This window comes from Pelophylax lessonae (assembly GCF_965119305.1).
Source record: "Pelophylax lessonae genome assembly, chromosome: 8".
NCBI classification, from domain to species: domain Eukaryota; kingdom Metazoa; phylum Chordata; class Amphibia; order Anura; family Ranidae; genus Pelophylax; species Pelophylax lessonae.
In genome coordinates this window covers 92,283,823-92,306,864 of record NC_138775.1, presented here as the reverse complement: position 1 = coordinate 92,306,864, position 23,042 = coordinate 92,283,823, and positions in this window count along the sequence as shown.

Here is a 23,042-nt window from a genome sequence, read left to right as displayed (position 1 = left end):
TGAGTACTGTGAACTGCCCCTGGGGTCTGGGGTCTGCCTAGTGTAGAGGGGACCACTCTAGTTAAGGTCCCAGTGATCCTGGAGCCTGCAAGTGTACAGGGGGTTGCCTAGTGAAAGGACCCTGAAGTGTCAAGGGGGTTGCCTACTGAAAGGACCCTGAAGTGTTAAGTGGGTTGCCTAGAGAGAGAGGACACTGGAAGTGAGAGGGGGGCCCTGAAGAGTTAAGTGTGCAGTGTTAAGAGTTGCAGCAGTACAAGCAGTTACAAGGAACTACCTCAGTCAGTGAAGGGCTGGAGGCAGTGGTGTATTTTGGTTTTGTGCTGCCCTAGGCAAGACTAAAATTGGGCGCCCTGCTCCCCCCCCCCCCCATGTACATTTGCCCCACTCCTTTTTTGACGGATGTGACTCCCTCCAAAATTGAATGAGTACAAGAGGGGTCTGGGTAAGGGAGGGAGAGAGAGGGGGGGAGAGAGAGGAGGGGATGAAAGAGACGGGGGGATGATAGATAGAGGGGGAATGAGAGAGAGAGAGGATGATGAGAGAGAGAGGGGGATGAGAGAGAGGGGGGATGAGAGAGAGAGGGGATTATAGGGGGGGTGAGAGAGAGAGAGAGAGAGATGGGAGATGAGAGAGAGAGAGAGGGGTGAGAGAGAGAGAGAGGGGGATGAGAGAGAGGAGGGGGTGATAGAGAGGGGGTAAATGAGAGAGCGGGGGGTGAGAGAGGCAGCTCTAGCAACCAGTGGCCAATAGAGTCTCAGGTAGAGGGGGGGCTTTTTTGCTGCCCCCCTGCAAAGTGCCGCCCTAGGCCTAGGCCTTGTTGGCCTAGGCCAAAATACAGCACCGGCTGGAGGGAGTCTTACACAGGACTTTTGAGCTAGACAGAGTGTCACGAGTCAAGGATTATTACAGTCCTGGATCTTCTGAGTTAACCAAGGGTGTTAAAATCGAAGTTCTAGCACAAGTTCAGCATAACAGTATTTTCAAGCGCCAGGAAGCGTTGGTCGGCATTCAGCCGGCGTCAGGACAGCGCCAACAAGCATTTTTCTGTACAGTGTTCCAGTTAAACCTAGTAGAGCCAGAGGAGTATCCCACACATTCCCTTCTCCCATCCCCTTTATAAAATAAACAACACAAACCAAATATGCCCGGAATGGTCATTGTCTCAGTCCTCACACCTGGGTTTTCAACTTAAATGTGTTGGAAGTGTTTCCGGTAACAATGGCAGACCAATCTCAGGCCAATGCCTGGAAATATTGCTACATATTTTGTAATTTGCTTTTGTTTTTTTGTTTTTCCCGTTTACCACCACATTCATGGTTGACCACCTGTGAATTAGTTTGTTGTATTTATTGCCTCAGAGTAACAACAGAAATATTGTAGCCGTTGTTTCCAGTCTATGCAAGACCCACATCAGAAGTGTCCTTGTGGAGGACTTCTGCACGCTGATATTCAGGCAGACATCAGACTACAGTTGGTCATAAGAGTTGCAGCTCTAGGATGTGGAAGGACACCTGTGGTTGCTGGAGCAGTCGAAAGCTCCAGTGTCACTACCCTGTCTTTCCCTGTCACCCGTAGCAGAGCTGTTAGCCACTGGGGTCAAGATTCCCCATATACACCGTATACAGTTGCATACAGTCAGGTTTCGTTTTTAAGAGAGCCATCGGTGTGAAGCCTGGCCAGAAAAAGCGCAGAAAACTTATAGCTGACATCTCCCTATTTGGAAGCCCTGAGTAAGATAGTACCATGGTGACTGTTGTACTAACCTCCCCAATCTGATGGAATGCAGCCACTGACATTGTCCCCACAAAAAGTTACCCCCACTGTCTGAAACTTAGAATAGAGCAAACCAGGCTGAGCTGGAACAGGGCACAGTGTCAGCTGGGTCACTATAAGCAAAGAAAAATTGCTGTGTTTGCAGTACTAGCGCAGCTAGAAAGTCTTCAGTCCTCCCAGAGGACTGGAGGGTAAGGTCACTTTACCAAACAGTTCTGATATGCATAGTATGCACCCTGAAAGGTTGGTGGCTGAAGATTTTTGGACTGGCTTGTGCTAGGTAGAGTCACCAAATTGTATTTGCGGGATTTAAAAGGAGTTGCCCAGACTGTCTTGCCTTCAGTACTAATTAACTACTTCACCCCCTTCCTGCCCAGGCCAATTTTCTGCTTTTAGCGCTGTTGCATTTTGAATGACAATTGCGGGGTCATGCAACACTGTACCAAATTTTCCCCACAAATAGAGCTTTCTTTTGGTGGTATTTGATCACCGCAAGGTTTTTTCTTTTTCGCTACACAAATAAAAAAGACCGAAAAGTTTGAAGAAAAAAAAAAAAAGTTTTTTGTTTTTTGTTTATGTTATAAAATGTATGTAAATAGATATGTTTTTTCCTGCACTGATGAGGCCGCACTGACAGGCACTGATAAGGAGGCACTGATGAGGTTGCACTGATGATGAAACACTAATATGCAGCACTGATGGGCACTGATAGGTGGCACTGATATGCAGCACTGATGGGCATTGATATGTGGCACTGATAGGTAGCGCTGATATGCAGCATTGGTGGGCACTGATAGGCGGCACTGATGGGCACTGATAGGCGGCACTGATGGGCAGCACTGATGGGCACTGATGGGCAGTGATAGGTGGCACTGATGGGCACTGATAGGCAGCACTGATGGGCAATAATGGGCACTGGTGGACAACACTGATAGATGGCAATGGTGGGCACTGGTGGGCGGCACTGCTAGATGGCAATCATGGGGAGCTCTGATGAGGAGGGCACTGAAAGGGTCCCTGAGCCCTGATTGGCATCCCTGGTGGCCATGGGTGGGCATCCCTGGTGGCCATGGGTGGGCATCCCTGGTGGCCATAGGTAGGCAATCCCTGGTGGCTCTAGTGGCATCCCCCCCAAGGGTCTGCACGGGTAATCAATGCTCTGATTACCAGCACAGACCCCCCCCCCCGTCAGGAGAGCCGCCAATCGGCTCTCTTCTACTCGTGCCTGTCAGGCACGAACTGAGGAAAGCTGATCAACGGCACTTCCTATTTACTATGTGACCAGCTGTGATTAGACACAGCTGGTCACATAGTAAAGAGCCTACGTCGTTAGGCTCTTTACTGGGATCGGAGATGCAGTGAGTCAGAGTGACACACCACACCACCGATTGCCGCTCTGCGTGCCCCCCGGTCTATCCTGCTGGACCTCATATGACGGCCAGTCAGGATAGAGCAACCACTTCCCGGCCGTCATTTTGCTATATGGCGGGTGGGAAGTGGTTAAAGAGGTTCTTCAGCCATATATTAAAAAAAATAAATATCAGAAGCTACAAATACTGTAGCTGCTGACTTTTAATAATTAGACACTCACCTCTCGAAGAATCCAGCGGTGTCCCACCCAGCAAGTTTCTTCACCGACCTGTGGACAGCCGGCTGTGACTGCTTGTGGCTTCACAGCCAGCTGCTCACTGTTCATGTGTGAACTGCCCTATCTGATTGGTCCTGAAGCTTTCTGGGACCTGTGACATGTCCCAGAAAGCTGCTGGAGAAGTAGGAGGGGCTGAATTTTTGTTCAGATTGCCAAAGCATAGATAGAATGGACAAGGTGGATATGTTAGGCTGGTAAAGGAGTATGCCACCCCCCCAAAAAAATTTACAACAAAACACTCCCTCCGGGGTTTGAACGAGGCACACACGTATAAAAAAGTAGAGGAAGTAACGAGGAGTAAGAAATAATAAAAAATATACGATCTTATTCAAAACAATTACCGTATATAAAAGGTGAGAGATGGGAGTCTCACTCAGAACGGATACAAATTACACAGTACCATCTCAGAGATCATCAGATGTCTTGAAATTTACAATATTACTCGAGAGACAAGAAAGTGAAAAAGAACCACAACCTCAGCGCTCAAGTATAACTAAACATAGTAAGAGATCTTTGAGATGAGGAGGCTAATTTGCCAATCTAATCCATGAGGAACTCTGTGTCTTATCTGAGAGACAATAGGCCCAAATAATATACAGTAGCTGGACAGTATGTTAGCAGCTTTTTTTGGCCACAACGTAAAAGGGAGAGACAAGGCAGGATTTTCCCCACAGCAAACGTGTGAAATGTGGTAGCTGAGGTCCAGCAGCGGAAACATTGTGTGGCATTTTGTACATTGTGTTGTGTGGTCTTCCAGATTGATTGTCCAGGTCCTTGGCTTTCAGGGGACCCTGCTACAGGATTTATTTTATATCCGTGTATTTACAGCTTTGTGAGTATTTTTATAAACTTTTTAATAATAAAAGGTGCTTGAGATAATGCCCAAATAATATACAGTAGCTGGGCTGTATGTTAGCAGCTTGTTATAGCCCCAACGTAAAAGGGAGAGACACTCTAATGATAGTTAAAAAAAAAAACAATGCCTATCTCCCTGATATATTGTGGCCAAACCAGGCTGGTTATGGTCCAAATGTGGCTAGGTTCATTTTGTGGCATGTTCACCAAACCAATCTCCAGAAATAGTGCCCCACTGGAAGATTTCCCCTCTATTACTGTTCTGATGCCAACCCAAGCATTTGGTATGTTTCACTTTAAACAATAACAGTAAACAGAAGAAATTGAGGCCCCATTCACACTGGGGCGATCCGGCTTCCCGGGGCGACCTCCGAGGTCGCGGTGCGAGCAGCGCGCTGCGACCTCGGAGCGGCCGGCACGGACTTCATAACATTGAAGTCTATGACGGTTGCTCCGGGTCGCCCCAAAGAAGCTCCGGACCCTTTTTCTAAGTCGGAGCGCCTTGTGTCGCTCCTATTAGAACGGGTCCGCAGCTTCCCTATGGAAGGCGACCTACGGCGACCTGTGAGGCGACCAGGTCGCCTCACAGGTCGCCCCAGTGTGAACGGGGACTAAGAAGGCAAATCTCTCACAGATAGCAATAAAAACTGACAGGTGTGCTATTCCCTCCTCACTATCGAAAAAAAAAAAAAAGTGTTTCCTGTAGTTACACTTTAATCCCCTTAGAAATACCGACAAATGAGTCATACAGCCAGAGAGACTTTGGCTTCTGTTAAACTAGTCATTGACCCTTTAACTCTCAGGAGATTGTTACATTGTGTAATAATATGGCTTGCGTTCCTCAGTTTGCAGGTGCATTTAGTACCATTTTACTGTTTGCATTTCATGTACACATTTAGATAAAAAAAGATGTAATGAAAAAAAAAAAAAAAAAAAAAAAAGAGAGAGAGATGGTGAGCATATGTGGCATTGTCATAGGGGGACACGTACCAAGACAAACATTTTTTTAAAAAACACTGTTGAGTGGGGATAGGAGTCTCTATTTAATGCAATTTCAAGGGAGACATAAAAAAACAACATTGCTTTAAATTACATATTTTTTAAATGCCTGCAAGGCTTAAAGTGGTTGTAACCCTGCCGATATATTCAGTGAAGTGACTGGCCTCAGGTGATACACAGAGAATAACCACTTGCCGACCGCCTGCCACAGATATATTGGGGCAGGCTGGCTCGGCTGCGCGAACCGACGTATAGGTATTTCTGTTCGCGGGAGCGCTCCTGGGGAGCCGATCCACGGGGCCGCCGAGCACCCGCAATCGCTCCCCGTGGAGAGAGAACTGCGATCTGCTGTTGTAAACTCTCTCTGGAATGAACACAGAACGCCTGTGATCCTCCTATTTAGGATCGTAACTCTCTGTGTTGATTCCACAAATCCCCCCCCCCCATACAGTTAGAAAACACCCCCCACACTTAACCCTTTGACCACCCTTGGGTTAACCCCTTCCCTGCCAGTGTCATTATTACAGTGACAGTGCATATTTTTAGCACTGATTACTGTAGTAATGTCACTGGTCCCCCCAAAAATGTCAGTTAGGGGTCCAATCTGTCGCAGTCCCCCTAAAAATCGCAGATTGCCGCCATTACTAGTAAAAAAAAAAAAATTACATAAATCTTCCCCTAGTTTGTTGATATAATAACTTTTGCGTAAACCAATCAAAATACACTTATTAGGATTTTTTTTTACCAAAAATATATAGCAGAGAACAAGTTGGCCTAAAATGATATTTTTCAATTTTTTTTATTTTTAAAATATATTTTACATTTTTTTTCTTTTTTAGGAATGTTATATGGCAGAAAGTGAAAAATATTGTTTTTTTTTTTTCAGAAAAATAAAAATCACACCAAAAGAAAGCTCTATTTCTGGGGGAAAAATACATAAATTTTTTCTTGGGCACAGCGTCGCCAGACCGCGCAATTGTCCATTAAAGTAACGCAGTGCCGAATCGCAAAAAATGGCCTGGTCATTAGGGGAGAAAAACCTTCCATGGCTAAAGTGGTTAAACAAATCTTCATACATAATTTGTACTGGTCTATCTGTAGGCCTTTCTTCTCTATAGCTGTTCAAAGTGCTGCATTTAAAAGATTGGCAGAGTTCAGAAAAAGAAGACGGAGAGCTAAAGTTCAGCGAGAAGAGCTCTGACAGCAGATTGGAGGAAAAGGACACCCCCCACCCCCAGGGCCGGGGCTAGACTGTTTTACGCCCTAGGCAAGATCAGCTACTTGCGCCCCCCCAAAAAAATAAATAAAAAGGGAAGGGGTTAAAAACTGCTCTATGTCATATCCAGTGACCCTGATCTGATGGTTCCTCCATGTAATGCTGTCATACCCAGTAATCCCAATGTTCCTCTATGTCACATCAGGGGTCCCTGATGTTCCTCCATGTCATACCCAGAGACCCTGATGTTTTTCCCTGTCACACCTGGGGACCCTGATGTTCCTCCATGTCACACCTGGGGACCCTGATGTTCCTCCATGTCACACCTGGGGACCCTGATGTTCCTCCATGTCACACCTGGGGACCCTGATGTTCCTCCATGTCACACCTGGGGACCTCAATCCCCAATGGCACACCCAGGGATCCAAATTCCTCATGGCACACCTGGTGACCCCAAACCCCTGTTACACTTGTGACCCCTCTCCCCCATGTCACACCTGGTGACTCAGATTCCCCATGGCAAACCTGGTGACCGCAATTCTCTTTCACACCAGGGATACTCCATGTCACACCCAGGGACCCTGATTCCCTGTTCTGGGGACACTTACTGGGCAGTATGAAGAGAGTGGCCGGCACTCTGCCCTCCTTCACCATGATCCTGCTTATTCCTTCTCCCAGGACGCTCCTCTCCTGGACCACAGTGCTCACCACAGCTCCAACTGGCTCCTGGTGGAGGGAGAAGCAGCAGTCAGAGAGCTCTGCACCTCCTTCATCACCAACATCCTCAGACCATTCCGTTGCCTCGTCGCTTCTGCTCCAGTAAAGGTGCCGCCCTCCAGTGCCGAGCTCCGGTTTAGGTTCAGCTCTCCTCTGCTCCCTGCTTAATACCGACCCAGGGAAATGAACGGCTACCCACCAGCTCTGATTAGAGAGTCACTTCCTGCCCAGGGATTAGGCCGCTCAGCTCCAGACGAAGAGGATCATTATGCAGCTAGCACTCAGGTGGGCTCCTTTCCTGCCCCTTGGGGCTCCCCCAACAATGGTGGAAATCCAGGGCCTGGTAGTTCTGCCACTGCCCCAGACACCTGGCATCTTCCTCTGTCCCTTCTTCCTCCCCCACTGCCGACCCTTTCCTCAGCTCACAAGGATCATTCATGACAGAGAGTGAGTGCTGACTCGTGGCTGAGCCCCTAGGTGGCAATGCACCCTAGGCGGCTGCTAGTTTGCCTAGTGGAAACACCGGCCCTGCCCACCCCCTTCCACATTGCACACAGGAACAGAGGTGAGGCGGTTGTCAATCAGATGGAGGTCCCTGCCCTGTCAACATTTTTCTCTTGGTGTCAGGAAAACTTGCGAGAAGTGATTCATGCTGATAGCAGAGGATTAAAGCAGCAGACAAAACTGACAATTAGTGATCTTAATTGGGACAAGTACACACTATAGAGCAGGGGTGTCAAACTGTCAGCCCTTCAGCTATTGCAGAACTACAAGTCCCATCATGCCTCTGCCTGTGGCAGTCATGCTTGTAACTGTCAGCCTTGCAATGGCTTGTGGGACTTATAGTTCCGCAACAGCTGGAGGGCAAGTGGGCCACCAGTATGACACCTGTATAGAGGGATATGCTTTGTTCATATTTCATGCCTGAGGTTTACAACCACTTTAAGCTATATATTATATTGCAGCAGAAAATATTTCTTCAAAACAGCCTCAGTGACACTGTATTCTGGCATCACACATATTGAATGTGTAATAAAGTTTTTTAATTGTACACTATTGTTTGACATACATAAAGCAACAACTTCCCAATATGATTGATTTTCAGTAAAACATTTTTATGTCGTTTTTAAAAAGACACCAGATTTTTTATATAGCAGTGATATGCCAGAACTGAGTGGTGGAAGTAGCAGACAGACGTGAAACATGTAAAAACTACAGTAGCAAAACAAGTTTTATAGCATAGCTTAGGATCTTCTTTTTTTTAATACCACACTGTATTGTGTAAAAAGCTTAATAATATGTTAGCAAACTCTTACTGCTTCACTTAGAAGTTTATGTAAGCAAGGGTACCTAACTAGGAACCACTACTTCATCAGGTTCAGGATTTGTAAACTTTCCCTGTTGAAGTGTGAACAATAGGTTAGTGCCATTGTCACACACGATGATATTTCCTGACACAATATGCAGTGGGGTTAGCAATCTGCAAAACTGACAAAATCTCTGCCCCAGTGTGGTTCCTGTTCCCCTGGTATACCATCTGTAAAACAGCGTGACAGTGCCATTGCATTGCCTTTTGATTGCTTGGGGGCAGGGCCGGGAAAAGGGGTGGCTGGGAGGGGAGAAATTGTTTACTGTAAGGATAGGGTGCCTTCCTTCTGTTACAAGGCTGACAGGAGTAGTGATAGCGCCCACTGAGTGACTGCTGGGCGTAGGATCCCTAAGCTTGCACATCATGAATGGGATGGGGGAGGAGCAGGTTGGCAACTTTGCCCTAGGCGCTGGATCACCCTTTTCCGGCATTGCTTGGGGGGAACTAGTAGTTCTGAACAATGCAAACCAGATGAAGCTATGGAGGAGGAGGGGGTAGATGTGATCAGTGCCAGGACAAAGTCATCCAGTGCCCAGGGCAAGGATGCCAAACTGCGCCCCCCCTTTCCTTCGGCTTAGGGCTGGGTTGCCCCCATCCCTGCAATAAACCATTGCGCCCAGGGCAGTCGCCCCTCCTGCTCATTCCTTGTCCCGGCCTTGGATGTGATTTAGCTGCCACCGTCAAGTTACAGAACAAGAGGTAGCACCAGCAGCTTTTGCAGTTTGCCCCATCTTCCTTCCCTTCCAGCATTCAGCAATTACCGAATGACCCATAAAGGAGCTGAACCATCTCTGCCCATGCTTGCTAAAATATGTGTTTGTAGTCATGCGGACCTATCACGTACCTGGAGATGAGCCTGACACTGTGAGGAAGGCCTCCCTTGCGCCTCCAACTCGAGACCCCTGATAGTGCAAACAGGGGACACCGGAGTGTAGAGTAGCACGAGCGCCTGGAGATTTGTTTGAAGCGGACGATGGCTACTGGTGAAGGTTGCCAGAGAAGTCCAATGAGCAGGGTTTTGTGCAGGCAGCAGGTGCTGGAAGCAGGGTTTCCTGGATAACAGGAGGAGCTTCCCAGGCAGGATGGACGGATCTGGGAATGACAGAAGCGTAGTAAGACAAGCCGGGTCAGGAGCCAATCGGTAACATATAAGCCAGTAGGAGCAGACAAGAAGAGTGGTCACGGGACAAGCCAAGGTCGGTGCAGGTGGAGATCAGAAAATTGTCAGGACAAGCTGGGTCTGGAACTAGGAACAAGGTGCAGGTAAACAGGTAACAGGTATCCAAGGCTGAAGACAAAGCAGCACTGAACCTGTGTGCTGATCCAGCTTAAATAGTGCTCTTCCTTGATGAGAAGGGTGGAGCCAGGATTAGCCTGTGGGTTTAACTCATCCTCTGCCAGAGCCTTCCTGACAGGACCCTGCCACTTGTCACATGGTCCAGTAACATGGAGACATTAGCTTTCAAATGATGGTGGCAAGGATGACCTGGATGAAACAAATTGTGGCTGGGTATCTGCCACTGTGGCACTGGCCTCAAAGTCACAAAAGGAGGCAGACTCTATCAGCTGGTACTGGAGCAGCTGCAAAGCCAGCATTTTGCTAAACTGGCATTGAAGCGCTGGGCATGGAGATTATTGGATGAATATTTTTTGTTTTGTTTCAACAGCTGGGGAAAAACACACTTGCCCGGTCAAAGAAACAGCTGGAAATGGCTGTATGTCAGGCCCTTACTCTCCATTGCCCTTCATCCCAGCTGCAAGTGCTGGAAGCTAAGTCTTTGAAAGGGAGGAGCGAGAAGGAGGAGGTCGTCAAGTGTGGGATTTTTGCTGTCAACCAGTAGTGTTCTTGTGCTGCTCCCAATTAGCCTTGTGATGAACAGTCATGTAAATCCTCATGCATGTGGTACTCAAATGACTGATAACTGAAATTTGAAAAATGAAATTTACCACTCTTGATAAGCTGCAGACAGTGTGAAAATCACTATGGTGCTGTTTGCAGCACATGTGTGAAAAAATGCCAATACAACTGAACTGTGCAGAACAGACCTGGGGATACCATTGGTTTGCACCCAATAGGGTGGCTGCTCCCTCTACTTCTCTACAAGCTGCCCCTAGATGCCACCCTGCCTTGTTAAAGTTGTGCCTCTCCCTTATCTTTCTCCTCTGCATTCTTGGGCACCCAGATATGGCCTGAGATCTCATAATTATCCACATGTCCCTCATTGCTGGAGCCAACTTCACAGTAAGCTGCAGCATATCGCTTGGTTCATAGCTGCACCAGCTTTAGAAATACATGTTCAGGGTTTCCTCCCCCAATTTTTTGCTTGTTTATTATGTATTTGGTCTGACCAGACTTCTGAGGTTGAGCACCCCCCCCCCCCCCCCACACACACACACACCTGAACTCTATCAGTGTCCACTATCAAGTAGATATAGGAGGAGTCCCTTGTAGTGCATTAGCACATCTATCCCAGCAAGGAGTGTTGTCTCCAAGGGTTAGAGAGGCTGGATTTATCCTTTTTTATGGATAGTGTAGGACCCACTGACAATGGGGTACTTTGACATAGTGGTGGGCTTGAGCACGATATGGCCATATGGTGGGACCAAATCCCCATTTTTATTTATGGATTGTCTTCATATTTGATAGTCATTTCTTTTGCATGTGTGCTTTAATAAGCATAGGGAACATCACTGGCAATTGGTTCTCCCTGCCTATTGACCCCTCCTTCTATGTACCTGGTGTTCTCCTCCTCAACCCCAAGTGAAATGTTTTGCTGTGCATCTTCATGTGGCAGGAGACTGCAGCTGTGCTGCAAATATTTAGTCAGCTAATCAATGCCAGTTTGAGGGGAAATGGAAAGATTATCTGTGGAAGAGGAGCACATTTGCAGCTGCTAATGGCAATGTGCCACTGTTTGCCTGGGAGAAGAGGAATGATAAAGGCTCGGTTATGCAATCTACAATTTCCTCTGCAGGTTATGACTATTTAGCAGAGTTGTATAAAGTACTCGAAACCCATACTTGAGTAAAAGTACAAGTGTTCGATCAAAAAGTGACTTGAGTAGAAGTGGAAGTGCTCGATCAAAAAGTGACTTGAGTAGAAGTACTAAAGTATTCAAATTTTTTTGTACTTAAGTATTGCAAGTAGTTTTTTTTAAAAATGTTGCTACTCAAGTACTGAAAGTAAAAGTACCAGTAGTTTTTAAAAATAATTTGCTACTCAAGTACTGAAAGTAAAAGTACAAGTACTGTGTTATATAGTTATTAAAGAAAGAAGTCAAAAGTTTATCAAAGTTAAAGTTATCAAAGTTAAAGTTATTAAAGAAAGAAGTCAAAAGTCAAAAGTACACATGACATTATACACATTTTTTTGAGCTTCATGAAACCTGCCATCTACTGTTCTGGCAGTGGTAATTTTTATAATTGTAACGAGTAACTATGCAGCACAAAAAAAAAATATCGGAGTAGTTTTGTAATTATTGTAATCGTGGAAAAAATGTAGTGAAGTAAAAGTGGAAGTAGGAGAAAAAAATTCTACTCCAGGAAAGTACAGATACCGCCTTTCGGTACTTAAGTACAGTAGTGAAGTAGTTCTACTTAGTTACTATACATCTCTGCTATTTAGCATGCCCACTACCAGAAAAGAGAGACGTGGCCTGCCTCTTGAAGGTGCGGCCTAACTACCACTTTGGCCTGTGGCAGTAGATGGGTGGGGGATGTTGTGCTTTGCTGCACTTTACACTGTGGTGCTTAGTAAACTGGACCACTATGATATGCAGTACTGTGCTGTTAACAAATGGTGGCTTCTGTCACCAACAAATTCATGCTGCTGCTGACCCTGAAAACCAAAATATTAAAACTGTTTGAAAGAATTTAGAAATAAAATAATCCCAAGTAAAAAACACCATTACTAAAACACTATAACAATAAAAAAAATGTTTCTACAATTTTTTCATATTTTTGAAATTTAATAAAAAAGTAGACATGAAAGATAAAAAGGAATTACACACCCAAAAAATACTCACAAAATAAAAAACGGGGAACAGAAGCTACACACAAACAGAAGTTTTTACTGAAATACACAAAAAAGGGGTTCCTAGTAGGGGTTCCTTTTCAGTGTGAATAGAATGGGTGTTACACAGTTGTGCCACAATGCAATTCACAGCAATAGAGCACTGATGCCATAGAACAACACAGTGAATACATGAGGAGCACACTTCACTCTCTGTAGCCCACCACACCGGATTTCACTGTAATTTAGCATTGGCACTATACAGCATTATATAGAGCACTGTATACTGTAAGTGAATGGTGGTACACTATTCCTGTACAGTACGGTAGCACCAAAGGTATTGTGGGTGATTTGTTTTGGTGCTGCGGTGAACAAGCAAACGTTGAACATGCAAAGTTCACGTTGAATCAGCTCCAACTCTAACCTTGTCCCTATTTATAGACTGTTTAGCCACTTTACAAGTTTTGTGTCTTTGGGAATGTTTGACCATTATTTCAGAAGCACACTTGATTCGCAGTCTTCTCTCTAATCAATTCCAAAGGTGTTCTATCTGGTTGAGGTCAGGACTATGTGCAGGCCAGTCAAGAAGTTATTCCATCCCATACTCGCTCATCTATGTCTTTATGAACCTTGTTTGTGCACTAGTCCAAAGAAGACTTCGGGAGGAAGGGCGGAAGAAGAATTTCCGCTTCTGATCGCCTAAGGCAGTCGAAGCAGAAGTGGGAGTGGGTACCTGTCAAAATTGGGTACCCCCCCCCCCTCCCCAAAAGCTCCATTTCACAAACAGGAGCTGGGGAGGAGGCCTTAAAGCAGAACTTCCCCTTTAGGGTGAAAGTCCTCTTTAACCTTGTCACCATAGAGAAGGTCACTAATTTTTTTTTTCTAACACCCACCTAACCACCTGCCCTCTGGACTCCTTTCCCTCACAATTACTGCAGTCACCCTCTTGCTCTATTTTATGCTCTCTAACTCATCTTCAATCTCTCCCTTTCTCAAGGTTCCATCCGTGGACCTCTCTTTTCTCTATTTTCACTCCCCTGGGTCAGCGGATAGCCTTCTATGGCTTTCAGTACTATTTCTATGCTACTGACACCCAAATTTATCTCTCTACTGCTCTTCTCACCCTATCAGTCTCCTGGCGCAACACTAATTTACTAAGTGGGACATCAGCATAAATATCACACCACCTCAAACGCAATCATTCCAAAACCAATATTCCCTCACCCTGTGCCCCCTTCCCCTGACTTCAGCATCATGAGGAATGGCACAACTATCGGTTACTCACTTCATGCAAGTGTGCTAGGTGTAATCCTGGACTCTGACTATTTCTTTCTTCCCTACAACCAATCGCTGTCCAAATCTTACTGTAATCTCTACAACATCTTCAAAATACATCCTTTCTTAACCAACAGCATAACAAAGCTACTATTTTACTCCCTTGTTATCCTTTTCCTTAACTATTGAAACTCCTCATTGACTTAACTTTACATAGGCTATCCCCCTTTCCATCCATTCACCATGAATGATGTGCCAGATTTACCAATTGTATCAATCACTCTGTGTCTGCTGCCTCTCTCTGCCAATCCCTCCACTGACTTCTGCTCACACATTGCATAAAATTCAAAATACTAACAGCAACATTTAAAGCCATTCAAGATTCTGCTCTGAAGTTATATCCCCAACCTCATCTCAAAATGTTAACCAAACTGTCTTCTTCAATTCCCCTAAGTCCTCCTGCTCTCCAGCTCCCTCATCCTCCTCCATCAGCCCATCTCTCAGAACTATTACTTTTTGTATCACTTGTTCCTCTCTTTTAAATTGTAAGGTCTTATGAGCAGGGCCCTCTGATCATTGTTTTATTGAATTGTATTGTAATTGTCTCCCTTTTCTCTGTAAAGTTCTGTGCAAACTGTTGGGGTTATATAAATCCTGTGAGATAATAATACAGTAATAATATTGTCTATCAAATCACACACTATAATATTTTATGCAAGATAAAACCTAACTCGTCTTTCTTAAATTTCAGCTTAGCCAAGCCACATACTGTCCAGCCACTGAGTAGTACTTTTGGCTATTGTCTCTCAGAAAATATATTTTAATTTTTATTGCAAGATAAACCCTGCCTAATTCTTTCTATTTGCTGACTATTTAATTGCTCGTGTAATATCTTGACACTAGTCAATTTCTAAACAAATACCTGAAGTCTATGTTTTACATTTTTTGGGAATAATTGAGAATACAATCATGGGAGAGGGTTTGGGAAACCTTTTTTTAAACTTAAGACAATGCACTTGTATGTGGTACTTAAAGAAAAACAGCCCACAAACTATACTATTAAACAGTTATGCCACTGGCTCATTGGTACAAAATAAGTAATCTTTCCTATAATGTTTAGATGTGGCTTGTACTTCCACCATTCAATTCTGGCATATTACCGCTGAATAAAAAAGAAAACAGGAGTCATAACCAAAAGTATTTAATAAAGCCTTTTTTCACGTTGAAATAATCAGATTGGAGTGCTTTATTTAATGTAATTTTACAGCCTCCTATTTATTTTTTTTTATTAAAGTAAAAAAAGGATGTTATACTTACCTGCTCTGTGCAATGGTATTGCACATAGTGGTCCCTTACCTTCTGGAGTCCCCCGCCAACGCTCTTCACCCTCAGCTGACAGCAGCACTAGCCTATGGCTCCCGCTGCTCCTAGAGTTTCCTGTGAGAGCAGGAAGTGAAGAAAGAAGAGCTGCAGCCAGGCACAGCACTGGTTCGATAGAGGACTCAAGTAAGTGTTTAATGACAGGGAAGGGGAAAAAGTAGTATTGGAGCATTTTTTACCTTTATGCTTTTGTTCTTTTTATTCCACCTGGTAAACTGTATGTAAACCCTCACCTTGTAAAACAACCCATTCAGTTTAAACATTATAACACTTTTTATAGGTGATCACTCCCTCTGTTCTCAGCTGCATATGAGCTGGATTGGAGGAAAAACAGCAGATACTGATCTTTCCAGTGAAAGACTGTGCAGAAGGCGTATCAGGACAAGTATGATTATTGGAGGAGAGCACACTGACTTTGCAACATAGCTAGAAAACTGACCATGGTGTGTTCTCCTGCTTAGTGTGTTTTAATGGGAAACAAGAGGGGCTAGCAGGGATACCAGGGATTTCACACAAAAGAAGCAAACCAAAGAGAACAGGATACTTTTTCTTACAAGTACATGGTACAGCAGGCACATACTATGAATATGAAATGTTGGGCTTACATATTCTGTAAACATTAAAAAATATGTGATTTCAGAATATGGTGCAGCTGACGCTATCCATGAAAATCATACTGCTCCAAAAACACCAAGGACCTCTTAAAGCATGGGTGTCCAACCTTTTGGCTTCTCTGGGCCACATTGAGTGTAGAGAAATTTTCTCGGGCCGCATATAAAATATATACTATAGTTAAGGTATATAATTAATAAAATGCCGCTGCTCCCTAACCGCGCCACCACGCCCCCCGCACTAATTTAACACAACTAGAGGATGATCAAATTAAATGCAATCAGTATACAGAGGTTTACTTCTTCTGAGCGATAATAAAGGAACACTCTAACCACCATGACCACTTCAGTGATTTGAGGTGGTCATGGTGGTAGGAGTCAGAAACACTGCACATGCTCCGCTCCCCTCCTCTCTGAGGAAGCCTCTGCCTACCGTTAGTTGGCAGCTGCTGTGGCCATGCCCCCGACCTGGCTTCTTTCCTCCCCAGCAAAAAAAAAAAATTGTCAGGGGGCAGTGGGCCTCATTGCCTGAGGTTCCGGGCCGCATGCGGCCCTTGGGCCGCAGGTTGGACATGCCTGGCTTAAAGGCATCTCCCAAGCTTGTTTTTAAATTGTCCTACGCATATCACCCTTGAAGTTGCATTGCAAGAACCTTCTCCCTGCTGTACGATATTTTTTATTTTTGCTTGGATAAATATCCCCCATTGCAGTTCCCATACCTATTAGCTATGAAAAGAGACAGAATTGGTATCAAGATTCTCCCCCTACCTTCCCACAGACATCCATGCAGTTCATGAATTTCAAGCAGGATTTGATGAACCCCCCCATAAATCAAACCCAAACAGTGCTTTAAGTGAGCAGGTATGCACTGGTACTCAGTACCGCCACTTCCAAATATGGCTCTTGAGCATACCACCACCCTCTCCGTGCGCCTTAGCATACCAGTGCGCTCATTATGGACATCTGCGCCCTCAATTGCCCCCCCAAGAATATTTCCCACTCCAGAGCCAGACCAGTCACTACCAGTGAGTTCCCCTGCTCCGGCATCCCAGCCCAGGCTAGGGGTGGTGCTCTGTGGGGACCATGAAGTGGGGTGTGGGGGGGGGGAATTTATAGGCTATAATAGAGTACCGGCACATCTTTTGGGCCACTTAAAGCACTGAACCCAAATCAAATTCACTCATCCCTAATGCAGTATCTTCAAATCAGAGCTAAAGTCTTAGCTGCTTACTGATGGTTTTGCCATGTGCACTAACATGGTGGAGGATGATGGGGGGAACCGGCAGATTGTAGGATCAGACGCTTCCAAAAGTGTCAGATCCCTGTGAACCTTGCATGGCTTGTAATAAAATAAACAAAAAGGCAAATAAAAAAGAAAGTGCGGAAACAATAATTTTTTTTTTTTTTTGCATTTAAAGTTAAAAGTGTGAGCTAAGCTAACAAGAGTCAGCCTTGATGTACCTAAACACACATTTTTTCACATCAGGTGACCACAAACCCAATTTGAAAATGTCAGCTTCCAAATCTGAGATTGTGGCTCTGCTATGTCTCCCTTCCCCCGCATCCCTCATTGCAATGCTCTGAGCCTTTCTACCCAAAACCACTGCAGGGGGGTCATCTTATGCTTTAGCTTCTAAACAGAAAGTCAAAATTTACATATTAAAAGCGCTGAGGCTCTAGGGATGCTCATGCGGCTTAAAAGAAGGTATGTGCAGCTACCTTGCTTTTCACTAGTTAGTTCAGATTTTGCAGGTTCAATTCATTAATGTTTACTTTAGTTTGAAAAATGATGGAGATGATGCAAACATATACTTTAGCCCAGTGCATCCTTTAAATCTGTAGCACTTCACTTTCTTTCCTCAAGCTGGTACACTGTAGCAACACACATACAGGCACATTCACATTTGAGGCTCCATTCACACCAATGCGTTTTTTTTCATGCTTTTTGCTTTTTGCAGAAATGCAGGAAATTTTTTTTTTTCAACATGGGTTCCTATTGCACATGTTCACATCAATGCATTTTTGTGCCTCTGCATTTTTAGAAAGGGAAAGGGTTTTAAACGCAAACTGTGCTTTTTTTGCTGTTATGGTTCAATAGACTTCAATGGAGAAGCTGCAGAGAAGCATGTAGTGTGTTTTTACCGTGATTTTGCCGTGATTTGCGTTTTCTGTTTTTAAATCTGCCAACAAATCCCCCCCCCCCCCAAAAAAAAGCATAAGAAAATGCAAAATCGCGGTAATAAAAAAAATAAATAAATGTGGGAAGCACAGCAAAAAGCACCACAGAAATGCTCAAAAGCAACATGCATAGGTATGAATCGAGCCTAAACATTGTGGTAACATGCAGTAAAGCATGCAGTTTACCTTCTGTTACTGCAAATCATGGTAGTGCATGGGTCTATGTGAATTGTTTTGTGCTGCCATTCCACCCAGTGTGCACAGACAGCACACCACAACACATGTGTTTCAGCACGTATTGTGGTTTGCTGTGCTGTAAAAAAAAGATGCAGACACATTATAACTTGCATTGCAGTGCATTGACAGTTTGCCATAGCACCATACATATTAATGTATGTAACTACACACCCCTTTTGAAACTGCAAAGTAGCCTCTTACATGGTTTCCTAGGCTGCTGCAGTAACCCCTGTTGCTATCATTACATGTAGGAAACTGAGAAATGTAATCATTCCCCATGTGCCTGTGCAGAGACAGCACTAGTTCTGCAGAGATGCTGCAATAACCCCTACATATAACATAAGAGTAAAAGATATCTTCTGTCAAAGATATATAGTTAGATAGTAACACACAAGTCCATCCAGTTCAACCAATAAAAGGGAAAAAAAATATATTTTACCATCCTATATACACAATCCTTTACCCACAGTTGGTTCAGAGAAAGGCAAAAAAAAAAAAAAAAAACAGCAAAGCATGATCCAATTTGCTCCAGCAGGGGAAAAATCCTACAAGAGGCAATTCCGTGGATCAACTTCCCCTATAAATGTTAGTACCGAGTTAGATCATGTACATTTAGGAAAAAATCCAGGCCTTTTTGAAAGAAATCTACTGAGCTGGCCAGAACCAGCTCTTGAGGGAGTCTATTCCACATTTTCACAGCTCTTACTGTGAAGAAACCTTTCCGTATTTGGAGATGAAATCTCTTTTCCTCCAGATGTAAAGAGTGCCCCCTTGTCCTCTGTGATGACCTTAAAGTGAACAACTCAACACCAAGTTCACTATATGGACTACATATGTATTTATACATGTTCATCATACCCCCGCCCCCCTTCACCGTTATTCTCCTCTTCTAAGAGAGAATAAATTCAGTTCTTCAAATCTTTCCTCATAGCTGAGCTCCTCCATGCCTCTTGTCAGTTTGGTTGCCCTTCTCTGCACTTTGTCCAGTTCCTCAATATGTTTTTTGTGAATTGGTGCCCAAAACTGAACTGCATATTCCAGATGACGTCTCACTCAGTGGTGGCTGGTGCCTAATTTACTTGGGGGGATGGCCCACAACCCCCCCAAGCCAGCCAACCACATAACCCCCCATCACTCGATCGATCGCCTGTCAGGATCCCGTCAGCCCCTGCACTTACCCCATGCAGATGGCATCTTCACCCCTGCGTCTCCTCCGGAGTCCAGGCAATCGATTCTCCTCCTGGCAAATCAGGAGTTAGGACTCACGGCCAATCAGGTCTTAGGGTTCCCAGCCAATTGGGACTCAGGACCCGCTTCCTGATTGGCCGTGAGGAGAAACAGGGAGACATTAGCAAATATTAATTTGCTAATGTCACACAACTGGGTGGGCTTTGGACACAGTGCTCTGCACCCCAAGCCCACCCTTTTTGAAGCCAATTAGAGCCTCCGGCTCTAATCATGTGCTTCTAAAATAAAAAGACCCATTGGAATCCTTGCGTCCAGCGCCCTGCATGTAGATTAGAGGTGGGGCGCATGAATTAAGGGGCGGCGCCCCTGTGCGCTGTATGGACGGGCCGCCACTTGTCTTACTAATGATTTGTACAACTAATATCAGTAATGACAGTAAGTAATGGGGCCTTAGTTTACATTTTTGAGTTTAGCACTACTACACAGAAACCTCCTAATGTTACAAAGTTATTGCACACATTTCTTTACAACAACAAAACTTAAAGGCAGGTCCCTGCAAAAGAAGAGTTATTATCCCTAAGTCAGCCATAGACTTAGATGCCATAGACAACCATGGGTTGCAGGGAAGAAAATCGCTCAATTCTCCCATCAACACAGTCAGTGGATACGGGGGGAATCATTCTCGTGGAGCTATTGTGTTCTTTATGCGGGGAACCATCTCGTCCAGGAGAACACAGTGATTATTGCTAGGCACGCAATGCAATAATCGCATGAAAACTCCAACAGGCTGGTTGTACCCAAATTGATCAATCGATTAACTTTAAAATTAGCCTGCCCATACATGGTTCGAATCTCGGTTGGTCCCTGCTGAACTGGCCTAGATTTAAACCATCTATGGCCGACTTTAGTTCTTGAGTGATCTGTCTGCTATTTTCACTCCATTCAAATGCTGTGTCCTCCATCACACATCAAACACTTTACAGATTGTTGTGTGCCTGTGTCCTCGCCTGTATGCTGTGGTTCTGTCCTCAGACTTATACATCACTACAGGACACATCAGTGACATAGGGGTCAGAGTATAGAACCACAGGCAGCAGCAGGGAACACTGCCATCTGACACTCAGAAAATATTCTGACATTTTAGTGTTTAATTCAACAAAGATTTGAGACACAGCCGCCAGAGATATAAGTATAATAGTCCTTCTTTCAAGGGACCTAGTCCTAAAATAGAATGATTGCCAAAATAAAATAAAAAAATACAGTATATATGATGAAGTCTGTCATTAGCATTAACACAGCAGTCATTGCTATTCTGAGTCCCCCTGTAACATAGTTTTATTACCTGTTGATCCTTCCAGTAAGGGTTGGTTCACATTAGTGTTGCTCTCTGAAAAGAGATCCAGTTTTGGATCATTCTTCAAAGAGCATTTGACTAGTGGATAGAAGGCATAGTATTGCCTCCTCACCACCTGCTTTAAAGTAATTGTACAGGCTGAAAGTTTTTTACTTCCATGCTTTCTATGCATGAAGGTGAAAAATCTATTGTGTGCTGCTCCCAACTCACAGCCCCCCTATAATATTCACCTATGCCCCTAATTGATCCAGAGATGTGCACTGGAGGCTTGGTTGCTCCGGGTCTTTCTCTCTCCATTAATAAAAAGTAGAGGACTTGTGCTCAGCCACTATTAAGGCGAGACTGCTGCACTAGACAAAATCCTGAATACAGGACCTCCACAAATTTAGTTTACAAATCATACGCTGTCTCGGTAAGTATCGCCCGTTACAATCCATGAATAAAAGTATTACACAATACCCTAAATCACAGGTGTCAAACACAAGGCCCGCAGGCCAAATCAGGCCCTCAAGGCCATTTCATGTGGCCCTTGCACCTCTCCTGCAGCTGCTCCAGCCCTCTTCTGGTCCTCCTCCAGACCATGTACTTTTTGCTTTTCAGCAATGCCTACAGCTTCTTCCCAGGAGAAGCACAAGATAAGGGGGCGCATGGTGATTGAAGGGAGGGTGGAGGACTCAATTTCTGATGGTGGGGAGGCTCTTGACGTCTTGTGTAAGGGTAGGGGATGCTCTGGACATCTAGCCTTACCAGCCCTTTTGAGGGCAATAATAATGCTGATGCGGCCCGCGATTAAATTGTGGTTGACACCCCTGCCCTAAATTATACTATATCTTCTACCAGTTTGACAATATATGATGGTAAAGTGCAAATCATATACAAAAAAACGAATACATCCAATATTCCAAAGCAAGAAAAAAGTGCAAAAAAATAAAAATTATAGGTGAATAAATATGATTTCATAAACCAATTAATCATTCAGATAAAGTCCGTCCAAGTGCTGGAAAAAAGTTATCTGTGCTAAAAAAATGTAAAAACCACAGATTAACTACTTTAATCATTACCCAAGTATAGGGGAGATGTGGAATTTACCAATTTGCTGTTATACCTTCATGCATCATCTTTAATTTGTATTGTGGATTGGTTTCATTATGAATCAACTTAACTTATTAGAAAAAGACCTTGCTGTCCCAGACCTTACTTCTTTGTTATGGACCTCCTCCGCTCAGAGACGATAAGGCTCCGTTCACATGTAGGCGTTTTGGGGCGTTTTTGGGGCGTTTTTCTGCTCTAGGATCAGCTCTCAAAACGCCCAACAAGACAAATCCTATACATTTCAATGGCCCCTGTTCACATCTGAGCGTTTTGAAGCTGTATACAAAACGCCCAACGCTCAAAAAAGTACATGAGCTTCTTTTTGGGCAGATTACAGGCGTTTTCCATTGATCTCTATTGAATCTAAAAACGCCTGCACAAAAATCGCGGTAAAAATCGCGGTAAAATCGCGGTAAAAAACGCCGCAAAAATCGCGGTAAAATCGCGGTAAAAAACGCGCGAAAAACGCTACGCTCAGGTGTGAATGTAGCCTAAGTAGATTCTTTACAAACCTTGGTTACATATGCACTACACGTTTGGGACCGTTATTTACATAAGGGTCAATTGTCTACTAGACCAAGTCCCTTGTTACCACTGTTTGGGGATTCTGCATTTCCACCGACTTTGCATACATCTCATTTTTTATCCTGGACTAAGACATCTAGAGGGTTCCTAAGGGACACTCTGTTTCAAGGTTTGTTACCCCCTCTCTCTAGTCTTCTGCCATATTGTCCTTCGCATGCATGGCTTAAATATTTGCAGCTTGGTCACTTTTTTCAAGCTATCCAACTGTGTGAGGCCCTTTTCCGTTCTTTACTTATTCAATCAGAGAGACCAGTACATATTCTATCCATAGTGTATAAACTTCTCCTGAAGGAGACATATCCATCAAATCCATGATTTTTTTCTATATGGGCTGAGGTTTTCGATGTTGGTGAAGAAGACATAGATTGGGATAAAATATTAGCGTTCACCCACAAAGCCTCCAAACAGTATCTCACAAAAGTGAGTACACTCCTCACATTTTTGTAAATATTTTATTATAACTTGTCATGTGACAACACTAAAGAAAAGACACTTTGCTACGATGTAAAGTAGTGAGTGTACAGCTTTTATAACAGTGTAAATTTGCTGTCCC